We start from the raw sequence: 26,452 nt of genomic DNA on the forward strand, positions 1-26,452 counted from the left end.
GATCTGGTATTGATGACCTATCCTGTGAACAGGCCATCAGTATAAAAAGCACTGGACAATTGCTTTACAGTGAGGTTTCCAGCAAAAAGTAACTTAAAACCAAGCACCGGCGCTCGGTGGACCTTTGACGTGGCCGAGTAGTTCAGTGCACGTACATTTTTTTGGGATTGATCACTTCTCTCCACTTCTTTGATTGACAGCTCTGGCTGTACATGAGACAGAGAAAGGATGAGACAGATAGCAAGCAAGTAGGTAGGAAGGTGTCCGGAAATGTTTGACCACACCAAGGTGCATCTATCACATATGCTTGGTTTGTACGGTCATTTTGTGCTGTCATTCTCCTTTTAATGTCTGTTATCTTTACCAGGAAAAAATACAAAAGGCTAATTAGGACAGTTGTTATGACTTATTGAATCAATCATAAGTGAATGTGAATGTATGCAACTTTCTAATTTATCCTTCTCGGGAAACAATAATGGCATCGTCCTCACCTTCCTGTAGTTTTCCTTTTCCTGTCTAGAGACTCTCTGGAAATATTCAGAAACCTCCTCAGATCTCCCCAAAAATTAATCTAGTGTGAAATGGTACAACCTACAGAGGGAGGAGGGGGATGCAGCTGCAGTCTCTGCCTCAATAAAACCGCATGAGAAGGGAGGAGCCGCACAGGGTAAACATTTGGTTGGTCTACAGCGCTCAGCACAACTCCTACATTTTAGTAGGGTGGGCCGGTTTCTTGTCCTCTGTAGAAATAGGTGCTTGCACCCCCCTTTTGAGCTACACACTTCACCTATATAGCTTCCCATGGACAGGGGAATGACTGATAGGGCCAACTAAATAATGGCATGTACACTTTTTGGAAATTATAACTTTGACACTCCTGATCACTAATGGTTTAATTAGAAAGGCATTTTATTAGTCCACCGGTAAGTAAAAGACAATATCTTGCGGACATTTGAGAAACGTCATAAAGAGCCGTCCTGATTCCCCCCAATTCAGTGACATTCTTCTGAGATACATAAATGTCCAAAGTCCTGCCGGTCTACGGGAATGTGAGAGCTCCGGCCGGAGAGTGAATTCTCAGAAACTGGATGAGGAATCCCGTAGGGAGCTCAGGCGTTTGTCATGAGACACTTGTAGTGAATGGGTGTGAAAATGACTTTGGCAAACATCACTTTTATCTGCTTTATTATTTCTAGTCGAAGCCAATACAGAAAATTGGAACAATGTGTTGTTGTAACATGAGAAATTAAACTTTTTGGAAAGCGCAAAAATATCAGTGACAAAAGTGAAAAACTTATGAGTAATGTGAGAAAACTTATCCAAATAAATCCCGTAAGACGTAATGCAACATATATCACTAAAAATAATATGTAATGGACAAGGGCAGGGCAGGCAGACTGAGCATTGTTTGCGGTAATGGTCTATAGTGAAGATAAATGTATATACATACGTGTATAATCATGGTGACCGCTGTCAGATGACAGGACTTCTACCTGCAAATACCATTCAGATACTATGCGGCTTACAATACAATTTTAATCAGTGTAGGGGAATTGCAGGTCCCCAACATAATGCAGAACTGAGGACTTGTGTCCTCCATTCTCCCCTAGCCACAAGAATGAGGTCTGTACTCATGGTAGAGTAAGAGGGAGTCTGTCACCCCCAAAATCAATATTAAATAATCTTTGCAGTCATCTAGGGGACTTCTCCCCTGGAAATTTTTTTTTTTTACTAGTACTATACTTCTATTACAGTGTCTGGGGAAAAAAAAATAATTTCCATGAAAATGAGGAGGCATCGGCGCTCGCTTGGTGTGGCCAAGAGTTTGGTGCACCATTAAGCCCCTTATTTTACATATTGAGGGCCTTCCCCGACTTCTGATTGACAGTATTTGCTTCCTGGGGCAAGCACTATCTGATCTCAGTCTGCGTGTGTGCGCATGCGCACTGACACTGCCTGGGCCAGGCCTCAGTGTGGGTGGGAGCGTTCTCCTCCCTGGTTTCTATCTGCAAACGCCGCTCATGAGAAGCCAAAGAAGAGAACGTGCCCGCTCTCTCTGTGTATGTCAGCACTGACACTGTGTGGCCGGCTATGGCAGTGTCAGTGTGCATATGGCACACAGGCAGACTGTGTTCAGATACTGCTTGCACAGGGAGGTAAGCATTGGTAATCAGAAGAGGGGGAAGGCCCTCAATATGAAAAAAGATGGGACGAAACGACACACCAAGCTCTTGTCCATGCCAAGGTTGTCTCGAAGCCCCCTTATTTGCATGGGAAGTTAAATTATTTTTCTCAGACACAGTACCACTAGCAGGTACAGTGCTTGTGTGATTTTTGTAGAAGCGCCATTCCGGCCCATAAGGTGAGTGTCATATCTCATTGTAATGTGATTGTTCTGCAGTAAGTGGCGCTCAAAAGCAAACTTCAAAACTTTTAATACATTGCTCTTCATAGGCAAGATCTCCTGCATTATTTTATGTCAGTAAAAACAAGACCATGTAGCAACGTCTAGAAGTCATGTCATAATGATTAATCCTTAATGACAGCTCGTTTGTTCATTCATTATGTAAGCACAGCTCTGTCACCTGTAATGAAATAACTGTATCCACGTCCTCGCTCCCGGCACTAATCACTGATATTAAAGTTGCTTAGAAATAAATGTTTACATAAATAGTCCTATTAGCTGGATACAAGTATTGGCCTGAAAACTGTGCAGCTGCACAGATGACTCTTCTGTATCTGTGGATGATACATGAATTCATTCATTTTCCCAGGATCGGCTCTCAGGTCAGCAAATGAGAAAAAGTTGAAACATCAGAAACGCTCATTTTTCATTAACATAAGACATTGTTCCTTAATCTGTGGTCATCCAATGACCTGGACCTCAAACGATCCTTAAAGAAAGGAGTTTCAGAAGTGATTCTGTAAAGTGCGGCCAGACACAGCTCAGCGTTAACTTAAGCTGGCTATATACGGTACATGAGAAAACTGTAGGCCAAACGTTTGTTCAGAAGAAAGCCATCTATCCCAGTTCCCCTGCAGACTTCAGGACTCAGATTAGGCAAGTGTTCATGTGATTTCAATAGGGAGAGAGGACAAAGTCCGCTTTCGTCTTGTCAAACATAAGAATAGGTCATTAATTAAAATTCAAACTTCCCAGTCTTTCTCCACATCATCTGTTGGCGGAGGGTTGGGAGATTGCCATATACTGTACATGAGATAGTCGGCTGGTCGTGACAAATTCGGCTGGTATGGGGACCTTAAAAATGTAAAAATGTTTGGACCCAGGTGCCAAGACCTACATCAATTGCTAAAAGTAAAAAAACAGTCATGCAAAGTTGAGTACTGCTCTTCTGGAAGGTGGAAGCGCTGATCTTTAGCACTTCTGTTCCTTAGTTTTGGCAAACACTGGAGGTCTAAGGCTACTTTCACACTGGCGTTTTTTGCCAGACATCGCAATGCGTCGTTTATGGCAAAAAAAACGCATCCTGCAAAGTTGTTTGCAGGATGCGTTTTTGCCCCATAGATTAACATTAGCGACGCATTGCGACGCTTTGCCACACGTCGCAACCGTCGTGCGACGGTTGCGCCGTGTTGTGGCGGACCGCCGGGAGCAAAAAACGTTACATGTAACGTTTTTTGCTCCTGACGGACCGCTTTTTCCGACCGCGCATGCGCGGCCGGAACTCCGCCCCCACCTCCCCGCACCTCACAATGGGGCAGCGGATGCGCCGGAGAAATGCATCCGCTGCACCCGTTGTGCAGTGCGTCAAACGCTAGCGTCGGACTCTCTGCCCGACGCATTGCGACGGGGAGAATCCGACGCTAGTGTGAAAGTAGCCTAAGCAGCCGGATCCTAGCCTTCTCTAAGAAATGTCAAAAGCCATGGGACCCCATAAACTGTGTCACACGAAAGGCATAAATAGAGATGATTAGGGGTCCCAGGAAAGAGCTTTAGGGGAAACCAACAGAAAGAGGGCGAGATGAGGATCTGGTACGTGAAATTGGCATAATATGTTGCCCTAAATTGCCAAAATAATGTTTTAACAGTGCAGCACGTTACATTCCCTGAACCAAACATGGACTTCATTCGAAATCATGACAACATGATATCTCAGGTTTACCTTTAAAATCGCAGACATTGGCCTCTATGAAGGGGAACGTTGCACGTGAAGTTGCCAAAGAGAAACAACCTGGCCTTCATTTTCCTGTCCATCATGTTGATGGTGAGGGGTTTGTGCTTCGCTTACATGGATGTGGGCACCAGGATGCAGTAGGAGGAGCAGTGCACCGAGAAATGTTCTGCCAAGAAACCCTGGGTAAAGAAATTATGTTGATGGTTCTTAGGCACCACTGACCTGGATATGTACAGAACATGGCCACTGATGCTTTCAGCGGGATAATGTGCCACACTTCACACATTATTTACCAGTGGTTTGCAAAACATGGCAATGAGTTCAAAGTGTTGGCTTCTCCTCCATTGATTGAGCACTTGTGGGATGTCCTTACAATTTTAAGGGGTATGCGGTTACCAAAATGGTATACAGATACAACGGCACACCATCGCAATTCTGGTGAAGCTCATGCTTCAAATGTTAGAGCTTTTTCAGTGCAATCAAGGGGAACTACCTGTTGGGAAGCAGGAGGCTTAAAAAAAAAAAAATGAGTCCGTCACCCCCATAACGCCTTTTAGACTAAATATACGGAAATATAAGGGACTTTACACCCATAAAGTTCAAACTGTTCAATGTATCTGTGAAAATAACTTTAAATCTATATTGTCAAGGAGGGGACACCAAAGGGGTCACTCAGAATCTTATTGTTGCCACCAATTTATCATGGATTGCAGCCCGGAAAGGTCACACAGAACCGCCCGCTGTGATCTTTGTGTTGAACAGGTCTCCGCTACCCACTATCGTTCGAACACTTACGCAACTGAATGACGATTAATGGAGGAAGCCGCAGGCTGTTCCCACTCATAGGCCGGTTATTGGTAAAGTAACAGTGAGCGTATGGTATATACACCTCCAATTCCAATGCATGGAATATATGTATATACCCCAGATACAGTCACTGCGAACTCCACGATAAACCCAAACTATTTGCTGCCACCAGTTGATTTTTATAGAGGCTGAATGGACGCCTCATTCTGGTAGAATATGGCATTCAGGGGCGCGGTTTACAGAACAAAAGGAAAAGAGGCAGTATTTATAAAAGTATTTATAAAAAAATATACACAAGATTTTACAAAGATGCAAAACAATATAGCATATAAAAGTACAATACAGTACATAAAATAAAAAAGGAGTAACGGAAGAAACTTACTACACTGCTCACAGAGATGAGTCAAATTAGCCGAAGGAGAGTACTCGGGGATGTTAAGCGAATGGGATTCATGCATACCCAATTTGCATCTCCCTACAGGAACCAAGATCATAATTCGGTTTGACCTTTTTAGAAGTACCTGAGTTTCACCCACACACCTCCCTTGACGACCTCACGTGGGCTGGGTTGTGGGTTGTTCTCAGCACCCCAGGATTTTATGAAATTCTCAACTTAAGTGATAACTTCTCTCCGGATGATTGCAGTTCGAGATCGCCACCATATTTTTTACTGGAATTGTAAGGTTACTCAGAGATCAAACATGACATGGATGGTGTCAGTTATCTGGCCAATATTTATTTAGGGCTTATAGGCAGGTGTCACATTTATGAAGAAACATGCATATTCAACCTCTATACTCCCCAGAAGATGAAAATGTATATTCCATCACTACTGGATTCATACAGTGGGTACGGAAACTATTCAGACCCCTTTATATTTTTCACTCTGTTTCATTGCATCCATTTGGTACATTCAAAAAAGTTCATTTTTGTTCTCATTAATGTACACGCTGCACCTCATCTTGACTCAAAAACACAGAAATGTAGAAATTTTTGCAAATTTCTTAAAAAAGGAAAACTGAAATATCACATGGTCATAAGTATCCAGACCCTTTGCTCAGTATTGAGTACAAGCACGCTTTTGAGCTAGTACAGTCATCAGTCTTCTTGGTAATGATGCAACAAGTTTTTCACGCCTGGATTTGGGGATCCTCTGTACAAACTCAGATATTCAACATTTTCTTTCAATAACAGTATAGGATGGCTATTGTAGCATTTCACTTGCAGTAAACAACAGTGTCACTTGAATTCAAAATGTATTTTCTGGAGGCAAAGACCTTTCCACCTTGCTATTCATGTGTAAACACAGGTACCCTTTTGTTATCCAGCCCTCTGAAAATAGTTATCCTGTCTCAAATACCTGTTCAAACTATAACTCTTTGTCTACGCACAAAATACATGCTTCTTGCTACCACTGTGGTCTTTTGTCCTAACAGGAGCTCCTGCATATTAATTAGGATGGTACACTTCACACTATAGGTAATTCCCTACTTCCTTATGTTCATTTTACAGTCTATGTCAAGGAGGCTCAAACTGTCAGCTGTTTGCCTCCTCGCTGGAAATTTGCATGAGAGGGGAGAATGCCCCTTCACTACAGTGGCTTTAGAAATCGTAATGTTTTCTATGACATATATGCAAATTAGAGGTCTCCAATGCACCCATGGTGCGGTCAAGAGCTGGGTACACTGTTAAACCACCTTAATTTGTGTTTTTGAGATTGCCCTAGCTTGTGATGAACAGTGCTCACTCGCAGGGTGAATGCTGCCCCGCGAGTGGGCGCATGTGCACGGATAAGGGGTGTGCCGGTTGTACATGCAGACAGAGGTTGGACATGTTCTCCTACCTGGCTCTCTGTTGACACCACTCGCTACAATGTCGAGTGTACTTGAGGTATCAGCAGAGACGAACCTGGGAGGGGAACGTGCCAAGTCTGGACATGCTCCAGGATTGAGCTATGTCCATCACAAACTGGGCGGTAATACAGATATAAATTAAAGAGGCATAGCGATGCACCAAAGACCCCACATTTGCATATGGATTAAAAGTTATTTTCACAAGTACTGCACCAGTAACAGGTACAGTGTTAATATGAATTTTATAGAGGTGCAGTCTCTTATATCTCTTGTGACAGAGTCACTGGTAATGTGATAGAGGGGAGATATATTTCACTATGCCAAATGGCGTCAATGATATCAAATCCAGAGCTTTATTTTCTCCAGCACAGTAAGTGTTGCGAGGGCCAAGTTATGTTATGGGCTGGTTTTCAGGGGCACATTCATAGAGCGGGTGGGAGAGTATCCCCCCATATCTCCGTACAGAGCTGGCACCACTGTGTGTTGACAGGACCTTGGTGAGGTCACAGTCATGTGATCAGTCACGTAATGGAGGAGTCACATGGTCTGGGCTTAAATGGCTGAAGGGAAAAACTCTCAGTGTTCAGTGTGGGCCTGGAGAAGGAGCACTCCAGGCAAGAGCTGCATGGACTTGAGAAACTGAACGGTGTGTGTTCTGCCAGCCGAGAGCGGGAGGGACTCCGCTCCCAGAAGGACTGTGTTTGTTCTGCCACCATTTTGTTTTGTTTCCTGTTTTGCCCAGAGGGCTGTATTTTCTTTACCACACCTGGGTTTATGCTGCCTACAATAAACCCAAGGAAGTTCTTAAAGCCGCAGTGTACCCGTGTTTACCTCTGTGTGCAGCAAAGTGAGCCGATCTACCACACTTTATATAATTATTTATTTTTTTTTTTTAAATGCAATTTTGGAAGGACAGACTCCCTTTAACAAAATGGCTAGTTGGTAAAAGAGAAGGTTCCCAAAAAATAAAAAATCACAGATCGCCGGTTTCCCTGCACTATGGGCTCAGCACATCTGAATTGTGATTTAATTTTTTCTTGAAAGGTGGCTCCTGAAGATTATAAGTTGGCTCACTGCATATTCACATTTCGAACCTTAACAAATACAGGATATGCACAAATCACACACGTAAAATGAAGACTTTTTTTTTTTCTTTGCGCAGGACTGTGTAAGGAAAATTGCTTACATGGTTGAAAGGTTAAACAAACAGATTAATCAAGGGCGGATAAGTTGTTCGTCCAGTAGGAAACTATCAATTTTCTTGATTAAGATACAATTCTCAGACATATTTCCTTAAGTTAGAAAAACAACTTAAGCATTAATAGCATTAGTTGGTGACAGGGAAATTAAACTAGCCGTAAGTGCTGCCATTATTTTCCAATTTTATCAAGTATGCCACAGTATGAGAACCCGAGGCCAAAGACTACTTATCACTGCTAAACCTCGATTTCCTATTGTGAGGAGCGGTTCTCAGGGTATAAAGGAAATAATCTCACCTCCACTCAGGAACACTTAGGATAAAGCCCCTGTCGGCACTAGGAGCCCGGGATGATACAAATGAGGGCAGGATCACAACCGACATGAATGGAGAAAACCATTTATCTGGTATTCTGGAGTCTCTTCGTCTGGTCTTACAGAAGATATTCTCATATTGGACGCAACAGCGTCTAGCAAATGTATGGAATGAAATCTTTATCTAACGTATGCAGGCAAAATTACGAGATGATTAAATCATTCAACTGAATGAGCTCATCCAGAGGCTGAAACCTCACGTCTCCAGTACAATCGTATCCAATGTACACAATTCACTGAGCCAAATGCGTCGGTAAGGGTGCTTTCACTTTGCGTTCTGGGTTCCCGTTGGGGCATACGTCCGAAATCCCTGAGCTAAACCGGGTCTGGACGCATGCGCCGATGGGGCCAATAGGCTATAATGGTGACTGCCGAGTGAATGTGCTCACTGCTGTGCATCATTTCCGTGAGCGTACGCCTACAGGAGGTGGACACTCAGAGGTAGTAGACTGCATCAGAGTGTCCGCCTCCTGTAGGCGTACACTCCCGAAAAAAGTGCACAGCAGAGCTCACGTTCGCTATGACATCACCATTACAGCCTATGGCCTGTTGGCGCAAGCATTCAGACCTCGTTTTGAGGGGGATTTCAGACGTATGCCCCGACAGGGGCCCAGAAAGCAAAGTGAAAGCACCCTAATAGATCCCACTTATTTATACTGGATCTGTCCTGCTTTTACAGGACAAAATTGATCATGGCTATCAAAGAGTAATGGAAACCTGATAGTTGAGATCCAAACTCTCGAATGAACAATTTATTACACAAATCTGTGTCCTATAATGTGTTAGTAAAGGTACAAAGTGTCAGTATGCAGTACTAGCGACTAAGATACTGCTCACACCATGTTTTTGGTTACACCAGAGGTACTCATATGGATTATTCCCAGATGTATACCTCCATTAAGTCCATAGGCCACACTTAACAATATTCCAGTTGGTAAAATAGGGATGTTTAAAGGGCACCATGCTTTCCCAACATAAACTATGGCCATCACCTTTAAAGCCTTTCACAACAGTCTAGAAAGGTGTATATAAATTCCCAATCCCCTCTGCATAGCCCCAAAAATATCTTCCATAGCCCCCATACAGTGTGATCCAGTCCAATGGATGTTGATAGTCTTTGATGACTCCTCTGTGGTTGCAATTGCTGTCCTCCCGTTTGCTTCACGTGGATGACGCGTTCCCAAGCTCTTGTGTTGGCGCACTTCTCTCTGCCCGGCAGAGGTCAGAGCACAGTATTGTAATACACATGCGCCGGGAGAGGCCAAAGAGCGCCCATGACACTACTTTGCAGAGACAGGACTGTCTGCCAAGGATTGGAAATGGGGACACTGTGCACAAGACGCGTCACACACATAAAGCAAGGAGGAGAACGGCAATTGTGATGAGAAGGTGCCGAAGCAAAATCAGTGGTGACCACTAGACCGGACAGCGCTGTATGGGGGGGATTGTAAAAGATATTTTTTGGGCTATGCAGAAAGGGGGTGGGAACTTATAATCAGCTTGCCTGATCGCTGTAAAAGAGGCATTAAAGGTGGTGGCCTTAGTATATATTAGGAAAACTTGGTAACTGGCTCCTTTTAAATCCTATCCCCAGAACCATCCTTGAAATGCCCGAAACTGGATGAAAACATTCACATCTGGACAAGGTTTACACAAAAGTTGCTCCTTTTTGCTGCTTATTTCTGGAAGTTTTGGTCAGTGTCGACATATTCGGGAAGGTTCAACTATTCATTGCGTCTCCACGTACCCACCAGGAGCCAAAGGAATGTCATCAATTCATCCAGATATGATAAATGGAAACCTATCACAATTTATGTCCAAGTAGAGGAACCATTACAGGTCCATCATCATCAATATCATTCACTTGCTAGAGACCCCAAACCATCAAATCCCACAGGAAACAATGACAAGGAGCTATTTACAAGTTCTACATCCTGGCAGAAAGCGTTGCATTTTCTGGCTGACATCATGCTCTAGCTATGCGTTCTGTAATTTCCCATTTTAGGTTCTCGAATGCTCCTCGAAGTATCCATAAATAGTCATAGAAGAAGGTGTGAATGGAAAGAACGTCCGATGTTTACATTACATGATCATTGGTGCCATATAATGAAATAAGTGAACAGTATACGTTTTCTCAATGATTTATCAATTTACGACAAATGCTAAAAATGAGGTTTTTATTTTGTTGAATTACTTTTTAGCTTGACTGCTTAAAACGGGTTATCCCATGAATCAAAGCAAAAGTCTTGAAGACCTGGTGATAGTACCATTGCAAATCAATTTGAATAATCTAACAAATACCCTTTTCATCATTTCTGATGCAGTTAGCGTGTGCTGCCTTGGGTGACATCTGAACAGAATCAGTCTCCTTCTCCTCCTGGCAGCAATCAATACAGTCCCTCCACTCTTGCCTGTTGCTCTACAGCAAATAAATGATGACTTTGCACCAAACTGGCTGCATATTTCAGTTTATTTTTTTAGTGGAAGTCCTGTCGACATAACTGAAAATGCTTTTAGACAAGAGCGCTAGTTCCCAATTATCGGCCTATGTTGGCGATCACTCAGCAAACAAACAAAACACTTGTTTACCGGGTAACTTGATTGTTTATGCAGACATAAAAATATTTGTTATTGACAGCACATCGCATCGTGCAAAAGTAATGCACGGCTGATGAACATGGTGCTGTATGGGGACAGAACGATCATTCTGAATTAATCAGAACTCATGTAAACACGCGGCAATACAGCTGGCGACTGACGATCAGCAGTCTGTATACGGGCCAAAATCAGCTCGTCTATATGCACCTCGTCTATATGCACCTCGTCTATATGCACCTCGTCTACATGCACCTCGTCTACATGCACCTCGTCTATTTGCACCTCGTCTACATGCACCTCGTCTATATGCACCTCGTCTACATGCACCTCGTCTACATGCACCTCGTCTATTTGCACCTGGTCTATATGCACCTCGTCTATATGCACCTCGTCTACATGCACCTCGTCTATATGCACCTCGTCTACATGCACCTCGTCTATATGCACCTCGTCTATATGCACCTCGTCTACATGCACCTCGTCTATTTGCACCTCGTCTACATGCACCTCGTCTACATGCACCTCGTCTATATGCACCTCGTCTATTTGCACCTCGTCTACATGCACCTCGTCTACATGCACCTCGTCTATATGCACCTCGTCTATATGCACCTCGTCTATATGCACCTCGTCTACATGCACCTCGTCTACATGCACCTCGTCTATATGCACCTCGTCTACATGCACCTCTACAGATATAGTCCCTTTATCCTACTCAAGTTGGGGGGCTGTGACCTCTGTAGTAAAGATTTTGGGGTTTTAGGTCTTTCGACATAAGACTTTAAACCTGTGAATTAAGAAGAAGAAAAAGGCCACAACACATTTTTTTGCGGGGCCCAGAAAAGTCCTATTGATAACGATTTGGAAAAAAACAGACCATGTTTATTTTAACCCAGGGTTGTACCTATGGGGAGTTATCAGGACATGGTCCAAAGGGGGTGACAACAAGCCCCCTCGACTTGGCCAGAGCATTTCAGACCAAGAACAACCGTGTGCCCCTCAAGTATGAAAGCAGAAACATGCGATACGACTCAGCTTTATCATTGTGAGCCCATGGTGTCGTACAGCCGGGTACATGTAGCTTTGTGTATTTTAGTAGCTCAAGAGACATTAGTTGTACGTTTTCAGCCTTCACTCTATTGTCATGCAGAAAACGAAATTAAGTGAACAATCCCAGTCCGACGTAGCCTTAAAGGGAATCTGTCAGAAGCTTTTTGCTATTTAATCTGAGAGCAGTATGAAATGAGAACAGAGAACCCGATTCCAGGAATGTGTCACTTACTAGGCTGTGTCCTGTACTTTCAATACAATCAGTGTTTTATCAGCAGGAGATTATCACTACAGGACTAATTCTCAGGTGCAGGCCGGGCCAGCTAATCTGTGTAACTCCGCCCCCTTCACTGATTGGCTCCTTGCTTATAATATATTGTGTAAACAGAAAGCTGCCAATCATGGGTGTAGGCAGGGTAATACAGAGCTCAGCAATCCGGCCACTGTTAGATCTACGACAGATATTCTATCAAAACTGCACCAAGGAGCCCAGTGACACATCGCTGGAATCATGGTCTCTGCCCCAGATCATGCTGATCTAATATTGCACAGCAAATATTTGCCGATAGATTCCCTTTAATGTTTTAACACTTGCACTCCACTTTAGATATAAGGCTACTAAATTTTGCAACTTATGCTTTATGACAATGTTTTAACACATTAAAAAAAAAAAAAGGAAAATGGGTGAAAGTTCTGAATTATAATTTTACTAGATGGCAGCCCGATTCTAAAGAATCGGGAGTCTAGAATCCATATATACTTTATTTATTCAAATGTAAGAATAATACAATTAATAAATAATAGTAAGAAAGAACAAAAAATGGCTGCACTCACCAGCTCTTGACAATTCTTGTTATTTAAGGTACAGTTACACAGGATCCATGAACATGCTTATGAGGGGAGGGATGAAAGACATCAGACGATCACTGAGGAGTTGGAAGGTGTATCGTGGTCAGAGTTTATTAATATGGAGGTGCAAGCGGTTTTTTTGCGCCATTCACGGCGTGCACCAGCTGCATTTGGTAATGGTTTGTTTGTTGCCTTAGAAGAGTCAGGTGTGAAGCATGTCTTATAAGCAGACTTAACAGTGTGCAGGCGACGGCGTTTATCATTTGGAGTGTAAGTAGGACAGTGTTTGCGCTTACGTGTAGATTTACCAACGGTTAAAGGAGCTTCAAGCTGCACACATTCTATGAATAGAGACAAAGAAGCTGTATTGTGGGCAGAATCTATGACTGAGGACGTGGAAATATTATGTTTGCAACGTTGAGAGCGTGCAGCAGCAGCTTTATTACTTAATCGATTAGTTTTGTCCTCAAAAGACTCATTAGTAATGCGTTTATTGCAAGCAGCATTAACAGTGTCCAGGCGCTTATGTCTGTCCTCTGTAGTCTCGTTAGCACGCTGTTTGTGCTTACGTGCGGCATCGGCGGCTTTTCGCTCAGCGTCATTGGTATACTTATTATCAGACCTGATGTTACGTGCGCCATCAGCAGCTTTGGGCTCTGTGTCATTAGTATACTTAACAGTGTCCAGGCGCTTGCATCTCTCCTCTGTAGTCTCGTTAGCACGCTGTTTGTGCTTACGTGCGGCATCGGCGGCTTTTCGCTCAGCGTCATTGGTATACTTATTATCAGACCTGATGTTACGTGCGCCATCAGCAGCTTTGGGCTCTGTGTCATTAGTATACTTAACAGTGTCCATGCGCTTGCATCTATCCTCTGTACTCTTGTTAGCACGCTGTTTGCGCTTACGTGCGGCATCGGCGTCTTTTTGCTCTGCATTATTAGTATACTTTCTATCAGACCTAATCTTACATGCGCCATCAGCAGCTTTGGGCTCTGTGTCATTAGTATCCTTACTATTAGAGCTCATGTTGGCTAAGCTAAACAGCTTTAAGCGTGGTGGTGGCAAACAACAGGTTAATAAGAGGCAGTGTCAGGTAGTAGGAAAATAGCCAGTTAATAATAGGCAATAGTTCTTTGCAGGAATGCAGATATTAATAAATAGGCAGTTTATATTGCAGAGAAATTGCTGGGCAATAATGGACAATGTCCTTATGTGGCAAATAATAGAGCAATATACCCAATGTGGCAAAGAAGAGGTTAATAAACGGCAGTCTCTCAGTATAACAGTCAGTGAATAATAGGCAGTATATGGAGAAAACACCAAACAAAAGTTCAAAATTGGTGTGAAAATGTCACTGAACCACTTCACAACTAAATATATATAGTTTTGGTAAATGGTATTATCATTTTTTTGACGAAATTCAGCAGGAGCTTGAAGAGCAACGTCACTGGGCCCGCCTCCACGCAGTAGAAACTTGCTGTGAGGTAAAAATTCAAAAATCACACCAAAATGGCGGGCGGAGTGTGTCACAGCACGGCACGTTTCTGATTGGTCGCTCGCAGCAGGCGGCAACCAATCAGACACTGGACACTGTTGACGTCACTTATCTCCGGACATTAGCTCCGGACATTAGCTCCGGACATTAGCTCCGGACAAAGCCACGGAAGTTGGCACAAATTGCAGGAAGTAGTATTCTAGGCAATTATATATTAGATAAATGATTCTGTATTTCTGATGACAAATTCCAGGTTTATAAGTTCAGGGCTATACATTACCTTCCAGCCTTTCTCTATACACCTACATAGTAACATGAAGTGTACCCCAGCGCTCTCCTGACAGCACAGGTTCAATCCAAGGATTAGGGGACAAAGACAAGTACTCACTAAACTGTAGCGGCGTACTGTAACGGCGATGGCGGCATTGTCACATGGAGAGTCAATATGCACAAATAAAGTGCTATAAAACGACAATATCACATTGCTGAATGGCCAGAATGAGAAATAAAAGGAGTTGAGAAACATCATAAAGTTCTTAAAGGGAACTTGTCATGTTGAAAACGTCATCTGATCTGCTGGCAGGATGTTATAGAGCTGGAGGAGCTGGTCAGATTAACAAATATTTTCATGGAAAAAGATTTAGTGTTCATTAATAAATCCATGTGTTTATATACATGAGTCCAGTGGGCGGTCCTACACAGTGATTGACAGTCTACCCTGTATGACAGTGCATGCAGAGATAGCTGTTAATCATTGATTAGGACTCATGCTACAAGCAGGGACTCAATTAATAAAATACAAGTTATAGAGAATCTTTTCCAATAAAGCAATATATCGTTCTGCTCAGCTTCTTGTTCTCCATACCGCGCCGTGTGCAGACCGGACTGGATGTACAACATGACAGGTTCCCTTTAAATCTCCTTGATACCGATTATCGGCATACCACCCTAATCCGCAACTTGTACATAATGTTCAGTAACATTTTTTAACCTTTAATATTTTCTGAACAGACTTAATCCTTTCTTGAACACTCTGCGGGGCTCTGGAGACATCTGCTTGTATTTTATAAGTTATACCGGAGTGTATAAAAGGTTTTAAGCAAACATATAAAACGAGAGTATCCAACTAAAAGACATCCACTTTGGAATTTGTTTTGGAACAGTTTAGGCATATGAAATCTTAAGTGTGTAAAGAGGGGGAAGAAGAAAAAAAAAAAAAGAAAACCTGTGTACGTCAGGGTCGACATTACACTAATAGAGCTCCGCAGGCTTGTCATAACTCATTCCGTAAGTTTTAACAGCTAGAAACTCAACAAAGTCCCCGGCCACTTGTTAACGAGAAAGGTCCACCTTTGTGCGGGGAATATATGGGAATAGGGGGTTCAGCCAGACCATTTTATACACAATTGTCCGTGCTCTAAATCTGAACATCTGCTACATCCATCTTCCCCTGCCCCTCACAGGAGGTTTAGAAGAGCAAAGCTACAGAATCTGAATAACCTCGCCAAGGCCTAATGGTGCCCACCGCAAAGGAAGACTACACAAAGTTATGCCAATGAATTCTGGCTGGCAATCGCAAGCTATGGGTTGTCCAGGATTAGAAGAAAAAGGACAGCTTTTTCCAGACACAGAAATACTCCCATCCGTGGGGTTACATCTGGAATTGCAGATCAAAAAATGGGGCTGATCTGTAATACCAAAGACAACTAATGGACAGATAGTTTCATAGCTTCTAAGGTTGAATAAGTCTATAGGCTAACTTGCTGATCCAGAAAAAAGGAGAAAAAAACATAATGTGGCTCTGTTCCTGGTCAAGGAAACTCCTTTATTTTTTAAAATTTATTTTACTAATTTATATAGTGCCAGTGTTTTACAGACATTATCATCGCTGTCCCCATTGGGGCTCACAACCTATATTCCCTATCAGTATGTATTTGGAATGTGGGAGGAAACAGGAGAACCCGGAGGAAACCCACGCAAACACGGAGAGAACATACAAACTCCTTGCAGATGTTGTTCTTGGTGAGATTTGAACCCAGGATCCCAGCACTGCAAAGCTGCAGTGCTAACCACTGAGCCACCGTGCTGCCCTACTTAAGGTTAAATTCTAGTGATGAGCGATAAGGTGCTTGACAGACGACCTCTATGCTGTGTGATTCAGGAATAGGAGTCATCAGTCAAGCAGGAGGCGGCGGCACAGAGTGGGGAATAGAGCTGGAGTGACAGAGGCTTCAGATCTACCCTAGTTCATCAGCCTCATCACATATCAAACGCTCATTTCTCAGCAACACCTGAATATCCCCCATCCTCTGGAATTCCACGCCTCAAAACGACCGATTATCCACCACTCTCAGATCCTTCAGACGGAACCTGAAAACCCATCTCTTCAGGAAAGCCTACAGCCTGCAATAACCATTCTGCCACCTCACCAACCACCCAAGCTGCCGCCTCACCAACCACCCAAACTGCCGCTACGCCACCAACCACCCAAGCTGCCGCCTCACCAACCACCCAAGCTGCCGCCTCACCACCACCCGAGCTGCCGCCTCACCAACCACCAGTGCTGCAGCACACCGACCTCCTGTCTCTTCCCCATGTCCCCATAAAATCCATGCCCAAATAAACACTCTGGAGACAGATTTAATTTAAAGTGGAAATAAAATGGCCGTGCGGTTTTATTCAGGGTTACATAAAATACCATAAAATACTCCAATAAATAAACTTCCGATATAACATATTTAAAAATTCTCCAAAAATTCCAAATCCACCCATACACGGGTGATTTATCCCCACAATTAAAACAACACGACAGGAGGAACGATGACATAAAGGGAGGGAGGGTGGGCTCTTCGTTGCTCTTGCGCCAGCAACTGAGGTAATGACAGCTGCCAATCAGATCAGTAAATAAATAAAAACCGCCAAAACACTCTCCACCAATGAAAATACAGGAAAATTAGCGCTCAAAAACTGGAAAAAACCAGTCTGTCACGAATCACATAGATTCTGACTAAAATTTACATTCTCATAAAATAACGAAAACTATTAGAATAAGCCCATAGCAGGATCCATGGGGACATGAGACCCCCGCTTTATTTATGTGCAGTTTACGCGGGGGGGCTTACATTATCAAGAAGAATGTAAGTCCGCAAGGACAGGGTCCTCTCCCTCTCTGTACCAGTCTGTCATTGTAAATTTTTTACTGTTAATATCTATAACTCTGTATGTAACCCCTTTTCACATGTACAGCACCATGGAATTAATGGTACTATATAGATAAATAATAATAATAATAACACAGAAAATGGACTGGGCATGCAAAGATATTGTTGGGCTGGTCTTTGAAAGCGCTGCAAGCACATATTATATATACAGTCCTGGAGCCTTAACACACTCAGGAGGGTTCCACCTCCATACATATCTACTGTGTTATGCATTTAGGCTTTCTTTTATATGTCTAACCACACCCAGAACCCATCACATGACCAGACATGTGGTTGTGACATCACCACAGGTCCTGAAACACATATAGGTAGCTATGGTTACATCACAGCGGCAAGCCATCTATGTGACACATATCTCCCGTCGATTAGACACCCTTTAGCCATGCTACAATATATATATATATATATATATGTATATATATATATATATATATATACATATATATACATATATACATATATATACATATATATCTATATATATATATATAATTGTCTAAGGGGTACTTCCGTCTGTCTGTCCTCAACTTCCGTAACGGAAATCCCGCGTCGCTGATTGGTCTCGGCAGCTGCCTGTCATGGCTGCCGTGACCAATCAGCAACAGGCACAGTCCGATTAGTCCCTCCCCTGCACTCACTGCCTGGCGCCCGCTCCATAATCCCCTGCCTATGCAGCATCAATAGTAAAAATATGGCATGTTAAAAATAATAAAAAAAAAAAAAAAACCTGCTATACTCACCATCCGCCACCTTTCCTGCTCCTCGCGACGCTCCGGTGACCGCTCCATGCAAGCGGCAGCTTCCGGTCCCAGGGCTGGTGTGCGACAAGGACCTGCCATGACGTCACAGTCATGTGACCGCGACGTCATCACAGGTCCTGCTCATACCAGCCCTGGGACCGGAAGCTGCCGCTTGCAATGGAGCGGTCACCGAAGTGTCGCGAGGAGCGGGAAAGGCGGCGGATGGTGAGTATAGCAGGACTTCAACGGGCCTTCGGAAGGTGAGTATATGTTTATTTTTTATTTTAACTCTCTATACTACGTGGCTCTGTGCTGTATACTCCATCGCTGTGAAATATACTACGTGGCTGGGCAATATACTACGTGGCTGGGCAATATACTACGTGGCTGGGCAATATACTACGTGGGCTGTGCAATATATTACGTGGACATGCATATTCTAGAATACCCAATTCGTTAGAATCGGGCCACCATCTAGTATATATATATATATATATATATATATGTGTATGCATATATATTAGTTTAATGGGCACAGATTTGCATTAAGCTCTTTGCTATTGACACAGATAATGGAGACCTAATGGTATACTTCACCCGACTACAAATTCAAGGGATTGCTAAAATAAATTTCACGAGTGCTTACACGAGAACTATGCCATCAGTAGAAGCACAATGGGGAGAAACCATGCATGCCCAGAGCGCGGTGCGTGAACCTGTAAAAATATTCTGGTATAATGTATTTGATTTGAAAGGCAAAGGTTATAAAATAGATGATGCCAAATATCTGCAAGTTACCACAGGAGATAGTCATTATGTTCAAGGGGGGGAAGCCTTCTGCGTAGTCACGCTAACAATGACACACCTAGGTCTTGGATTCATCATGGGGTCAGGGAACGCTAGATTATCAAGGACCTGGTTCAAACCACAAAAATACAATGAAATAAGCTGCAAAATGAACAGGCGGATAATAAATGAAGATTATGTATTTATTACTTCAATGTCAACTCATTTCAGGAAAATACCTTTTCATCTAAAGATGACACATTACTGTTGAATTTAAGCTCTACAAATAATAAATGCTGAGCTAAGTAGAGGCTTGTAGAAGTTCCCACTAAAAATCGCTCTGAAAATCAGTCAACAATTACTTATTCTCACCCAGACTACAAAGCAGCTTGTACAAACATAACAATATGTAATGAAGACATCAATTGTTGGTGGTGCGAGTCCTCCATGTCTGCAGAGAACCACCTTCAGATCGTGGATGGACACACACATTTACAAATCAGGTAATAGGAGATACCTAGAGGGTTTATAAAGAGGACCCATCACTTGCCAAAAATATTTAACATTTTTTAACCTGGCGCCTTTACGTAAAGAAAAAAAATGTCCCTAAAAGGTGAACAATCCCTACACATCAGTGTTGAGGCTGCTGTAATCCCAGGTCTATTTTAACTATCAAGTTCCCTCTACAAACCCACAATTTAGACAATTCGAATTCTTGGTACTTTAGCATATCATGATTTATCAATCTATCCATGTATTTCTCTATCAGCAGGGAGGAAGTAAAGGTCTGAAGTAATCCACTCTACCTATCTACCACACTAATACCGTATATTTAACGAAAAAAATGGCCTCAAAAGGTGGACAACCCTTATACATCAGTGTTGAGGCTGCTGTAATCACAGGTCTATTTTAACTATCAAGTTCCCTCTATAAACACATAATTCTAATTCTTGGTCCAAGCAACTTTAGCATCTCTGTCATTATTTATCTGTCTATCTATCCATCTATCAGCAGGGAGGAAGTAAAGGTCTGCAGTAATCCAACGTCTACCCATCTACCGCACTACTATAACCAAAGAGAAAAAAAATAGCGCCAAAAGTTGAACAACCCCTACACATCAGTGTTGAGGCTGCTGTAATCACAGGTCTATTTTAATGATCAAGTTCCCTCTACAAACACACAACTGTAATCCCTGGTACTAGAAAGTTTAGCCTCTCTCCCATCATCCATCCATTCATATCTCAGCAGGGAGGAAGTAAAGGTCTGCAGTAATTTAACTCCTACTTATCTACCGCACTAAAAAGGAGTGGCCTATAAAACCTTCAGGTGAATGAGAACTTGAAGGAATAATAGACACCACAGAACAAAACTTGAGCAGCAATATGTAAACTTTTCGTTATAAAATACCTTGTATATTTGGAGAAGAGAATTAAGGCATAAAAATATGAGTGCGAGTCTACAATGACACAAGCCAACCATTAACCTCCGCAGACTCTAAACTGCCAAATAAACCATTTGCTAATATTCCTGCATTGTGGGACTGACAAACACATGTGCAGCCAATGTTGATCTCCATAGACATACATCATCAGCGCCAGTGAAGCATATCTCATCAGTATTCACATTTCGCCTAAAAATACACTCGGCGGTTTCGAGTTGCACAAACAGTTTGCAGAGAGTCGGGTTTTTGTTTGGTTGTATAGATAACATTGGGGCGCTTGAAATGTAAACGGCGCATTAGCATTGTCAGTGTAAATTATAGGTTTCATATTGCTAGAGCCCATTTCCAATGAGGGGCTGGCGAATAGCCCAACCTCAGAGCATAATTTAAAACACTTGATCAGTTTCACTCTCCGGCACTAGATTCGGTTTTTAATAGCTTCTCGAGGGAAGTCGAAAATTTAAAAAGCACATTGTTGTGACATGAGCCTGAATGAGTCATCTCTCGACAGTAAATTTTTGAGGATTTGGCATTAATCTTGAAGAGAATAAACTATAAACATTTTCTAAAAAGTTTCTTTAATTGTTCCTGAACAGATCCAGTGGAGGCCCTGTAAATCCATCTGTGATGTGCTGGAATGTGTTGGAATAAAGCACAAGCTTTCATCTTTGCCCCAAAAAAGAAAATCCTCAACTCGTAGTCTAAAGTTCAGCAGCCAGGGGTATATTTTACCATGGATTCAATTAAATACAAGGGCATACCTTATGGGAACCAAGATGGAGTCCCTATATTCATTTGTAGGGTTACTGGTTGCCATTTATCCAGTCCACTGACCAGCTAGTACCCAAAACCATTTGTGGGTCAACCTTCAAAAAAAAAAAAAAAATATCAGACTGAAAAACACCTGCACTAAAAACATTCAGGGCAACATCTAAGGGATGGGCATATTTAATAAGATATTTGTTTGTGGCAATTTTAGCATTAGATTTCCAGTTAAAGTTGAATCTATCCAGTATGCACTGATGTCTTTTTACTGTTGTAAAATAATTAAAAAAAGAAATAAACTAACGTGTTAATAACCTCAAAAAAAAAAAAGTTAGGGGAGGCCTATATAATCCTAGCTATATTTTCTCATTATACAAGGCCCACTATTGCGGTGTTTAGACATAATATGAAATAGATGCTATTAATTTAGGTCAAAAGACCCCCAGGTCAGGGACTATAACCTATATGAAGGAGAAAATGAACCCACAAAAGAGTCATGTAGACCTTCCCTAATCCAAGAAAACCCAAGAAATAGGTGAACTCCCTGAACTATATTTGTCACGTACACACTTTTCAGCACATGACGTGTAGTGCGCCTGGGTTAATTTATCTCCTTTCACTCAATCCAGCTCTCAACCTGTTTTAGGCTATAAAGTGAGCATAAGTCACAACCTGACACATTTAGCGCACCCCAATTTCTTAACACGCTGCCACCACTCATCACGCTGACATCATAAGTCCTCAAAATATGTTACGGTCAGATAATCAAAAGGTCACACACTCTCTGAAGGGCCACAAGGATCAAACATATTAAAGCTTTTAAGTGTTAATATGAAAATATTCAGTGCTTACAATAGTTAAAAAAGTAAACATAAAACTACTCAAAAATATGCAAAACAGTTATAAAATAAAAAGGGAGAAATAACAGAAATACCTAAACGTTTCAGTCTGCAACTATCTTGTTTTCCTTGAGGGAAGGAGAAGTGAATTGTGGATCGCCTCAGCCTCCTAGTCTGCCCTCACATGTGAACACATTCCTTTCTATCACCCAGCTTTTTATAGTCCTATCCATAGGCTCATCTTTCCAGGATTGGCCCCTTTAAAAGATGCTGTGGCCCCTTTAAAAGATGCTGTTTGTGAAAATGGGCAAAGCTGTGGCATTTCAATTGCCTATGTCTCCCTTCATTTCACTCCATACAGGCAATAGGAAGCACTTAGCTGCAAACCCCCTGCCAGCTCTTTGAAGCTGCCATATTTGACACCTTTAGCCTACTGATGGCCTAGATCCAGAAATAAGAGCAGGCAGATACTGTCACCTTTAGGGCACAGGCAACATGTGGCTCCAGCCTTACCAGAAATATCCCTGATGGTGGAACTCAAAAGGGATAATAAACAATGTAAACCTTTGTCTTTCTTACACCACCTCATGTATGGAGATTAGTTATTCTTAAAGGGAATCTGAAAGACCCATCCCTCAAACTCTTTATATGTTCTTTTGGACCGTCATTTATGCGTTCTGTTGCTCCAGCTGAAAAAAAGAGGTTAAGTGCTTTGGGTGTGATCAGTGCACTTCCCAAATATCTGCCTCCCTGGCTCTATTCCCCACCCAACCCACCTTCCTCTGCCTCAGTAACAGGTAATTGGCTATGTAATACATAATGTGAGCTGTCAGATAAGCAGAGAAAGGTGGTGCTGGACAGGGAAGAGAGCCAGGGAGACAGAGACTCGGTAAATGCACTGAACACGCCCAGAGCACTTTAGCCTCAATTACATATAAATTAAAGCAGAGATTTTTTTTCTGGTCTAGGAGCAACAGATTGCAGAAGTAATGGTATAGATGACTAACCCTTCAGAGAACAAGATAACCATGCTATCAGGTTTTTAGGGGGAAAGGGGTGAGGGAATCATGCTGATTGCTTCCCTTTAAAATCAATCTACAGTTTGACAAACAATGATTTGCTTGAGAATGGGTCTTGAATACCGCAAACCCAACGCTATTTAGTGGGGGTTACCGGTTTATATGATTGATAAGACTGATTTGTGAGGGGAATCAAAAACTTTCTTATTCTAGTTTGGCTGATGGCTATTCTTCTACCAGCAAAACCACAGACACGTATGAGTGGCCCAATAGGAATAAGACTAGGCATACATAGGGAAAAGGCCAGGGTCAGACCCCTCAAGCCAAGACCCGTCCTATAGAACAACAGATCGGACATCCAGAAATCTAACATATCAGTTTTCCTCCCAAATCTGCCAAAGGGGAAGAGTTGTCAGACATGTATACCTCACTATGGTTCCCTGGAAACGGATGTCTCATTGGAAATGTATTTAGTAAAGTTTTTGACTTGAGATCGACTAACAACTTTCTTAATTTTCGAATTCAGCCACAATAAAACTCAAAAAGTAATATCCATGTTACAAAAATGTGGAGCTTAGTGTTTGCCGCAAGGGATTTTTTTCCTTCCTCTGGATCAATATGTTAGAATATGGGTTGAACTAGATGGACTTCTAGTCTTCCTTCAACCTTAAATACCATGTTACTATGTTAACCCCTTTCGGTTATTAGACATACTATTCCGTCCATGTGGGGTGGGCCCTACTTCCCTTGGACGGAATAGTACGTCATAGGCAATCGGCTGCGCTCACGGGGGGAGCGCGGCCGATCGCCGCCAGGTGTCAGCTGATTATTACAGCTGACATCCAGCACTATGTGCCAGGAGTGGTCACGGACCACTCCTGGCACATAAACCCCTGGAACACTGCGATCAAACATGATCACAGCGTTCTGGGGGCACAGGGAAGCATCGCGCAGGGAGAGGGCTCCCTGAGTGCTTCCCTGAGACCCTCGGAGCAACGCGATGTGATCGCAATTATATAATACAAAACTGGGGGCTAAAAAAGAATTTTTGTGGAAAAAAAATATTTTATTTTCACGGCTCTGCGTTATAAATTGCAGTGAAACACTTGGGGGTTCAAAGTTCTCACAACACATCTAGATAAGTTCCTTGGGGGTTCTAGTTTTCAGTTCTAGTTTCCAATATGGAGTCACTTGTGGGGGGTTTCTACTGTTTAGGTACATCAGGGGCTCTGCAAACGCAATGTGACGCCTGCAGACCAATTCATCTAAGTCTGCATTCCAAATGGCGCTCTTTCCCTTCCGAGCTCTGCCATGCGCCCAAACAGTAGGGATATCATCGTACTCAGGACAAATTGGACATACACTTTTGGGGTCCAATTTCTCCTGTTACCCTTGGGAAAATACAAAACTGGGGGCTAAAAAAAATAATTTTTGTGAAAAATATTTTTTTTATTTTCACGGCTCTGCATTATAAACTGTAGTAAAACACTTGGGGGTTCAAAGTGCTCACCACACATCTAGATAAGTTCCTTATGGGGTCTACATTCCAAAATGGTGTCACTTGTGGGGGGTTTCAATGGTTAGGCACATCAGGGGCTCTCCAAACGCGATATGGCGTTTTATCTCAATTCCAGTCAATTTTGAATTGAAAAGTCAAATGGCGCTCCTTCTCTTCTGAGCTCTGCCATGCGCCCAAACAGTGGTTTACCCCCACATATGGGGTATCAGAACAAATTGTACTAGCTAAATGAGCTAAAGTACATTTTTTTGTGAAATGTTCTTTTTTTAAAACATTCCAAAAATTCCTGTGAAACATCTGAAGGGTTAATAAACTTCTTGAATGTGGTTTTGAGCACCTAGAGGGGTGCAGTTTTTAGAATGGTGTCACACTTGGGTATTTTCTATCATATAGACCCCTCAAAGTGACTTAAAATGTGATGTGGTCCCTATAAAAAAAAATTGTGTTGTAAAAACGAGAAATTGCTTGTCAACTTTTAACCCTTATAACTCTGTAACAAAAAAAAATTTTGGTTCCAAAATTGTGCTGATGTAAAGTAGACATGTGGGAAATGTTACTTATTAAGTATTTTGTGTGACATAACTGTGTGATTTATGGGCATAAAAATTAAAAGTTGGAAAATTGCGAAATTTTTGCCAAATTCCCATTTTTTTTCCACAAATAAACACAGGTAACATCAAATAAGTTTTACAACTAACATGAAGTACAATAAGTCACAAGAAAACAATGTCAAAATCACTGGGATCCGTTGAAGAGTTCTAGAGTTATAACCTCATAAAGGGACCGTAAAAATTGGCCCGGTCATTAACGTGCAAACCACCCTTGGGGGTAAAACACAATTTGATGATTGTAAAATTACAGAATTTTTTCATTTTTTTACCCCTATTGGAAAGACTTGAGAGACAATCTGAGGTCTAAGTTGTGTAACTTCGCCTCTACAGCCATAATTTTGATGGCAAACCAAAGCTCTACAGATACATTTGCTTGAGTAGGACTCTTGCCTTGCCATGTAATTCCCGGCCTTCCACAGAGATCACTCTGGTCATGTTTGACTTCATTTCTACACGACTATTTCTACTAAATCCACAGAACAGCCATCATATGTACCTAGTTAAACCCTTTTACTAATGGACTTTCCAATGTTTTCATGATGATGATGAAATAAAGAATTAGCCAGGTTTGTGATGGCACCGTGGCATTGAAAGAAAAAAAAAAAACTATCTGTTGAAGTCTCGCTGAAAGTATCCACTACAGAGTGTGTCCAGAATTTACCTGGAAAGTAACTTGTCCTAGTCAATATCCATCACGGTATCACTACTCGGGACTTTTTGATTCAGCTACTACATTTATAAAAGACACAAAAGAGAATAGTAAAACCAAAAACACTCAGTTTGAAAAAATGTTGCAGTAATCCGCAAGTGCTAGTAAAAGATGTAAAAAACAGGGTATTTGGTTGATACGTTTTTTGCAAAAAATGTATACTAAGCTGCTCTACCAATCTTCACGGTATAGCCTTATCAGAGCAGTCCTAACTAATGTATGCAATCCCTATCTGATGTATTTAAAAACCTGATCATCTGTATATAACCTGTGTGAACAGGGTTCAGAGAGGAAAAATCCATGTGTGCATACAGGGTAGAACAGCTTTTGTGCAGATAGCCCAAGAGGAGTGGTGGAACTCCCCAGTCTTGTAGACACAAGAGAACAATTATGGAAACAGGAACACATGGGCTACTTGCACAGTGAACAAGTCTGTATGATC

The 26,452-nt window shown here is 42.2% G+C and overlaps 2 protein-coding genes across 3 annotated transcripts in view; one reads left to right on the forward strand and one right to left on the reverse strand.

The window, feature by feature from the left end:
• The window catches only part of CMSS1 (cms1 ribosomal small subunit homolog), a 400,717-nt gene that overhangs the window by 256,106 nt on the left and 118,159 nt on the right, over window positions 1-26,452 (reverse strand). The window lies entirely within an intron of this gene.
• The window catches only part of FILIP1L (filamin A interacting protein 1 like), a 156,370-nt gene that overhangs the window by 22,061 nt on the left and 107,857 nt on the right, over window positions 1-26,452 (forward strand). The gene's annotated exons all lie outside the window — the stretch shown is intronic.

This window comes from Ranitomeya imitator, chromosome 3 (assembly GCF_032444005.1).
Source record: "Ranitomeya imitator isolate aRanImi1 chromosome 3, aRanImi1.pri, whole genome shotgun sequence".
Lineage (NCBI taxonomy): Eukaryota > Metazoa > Chordata > Amphibia > Anura > Dendrobatidae > Ranitomeya > Ranitomeya imitator.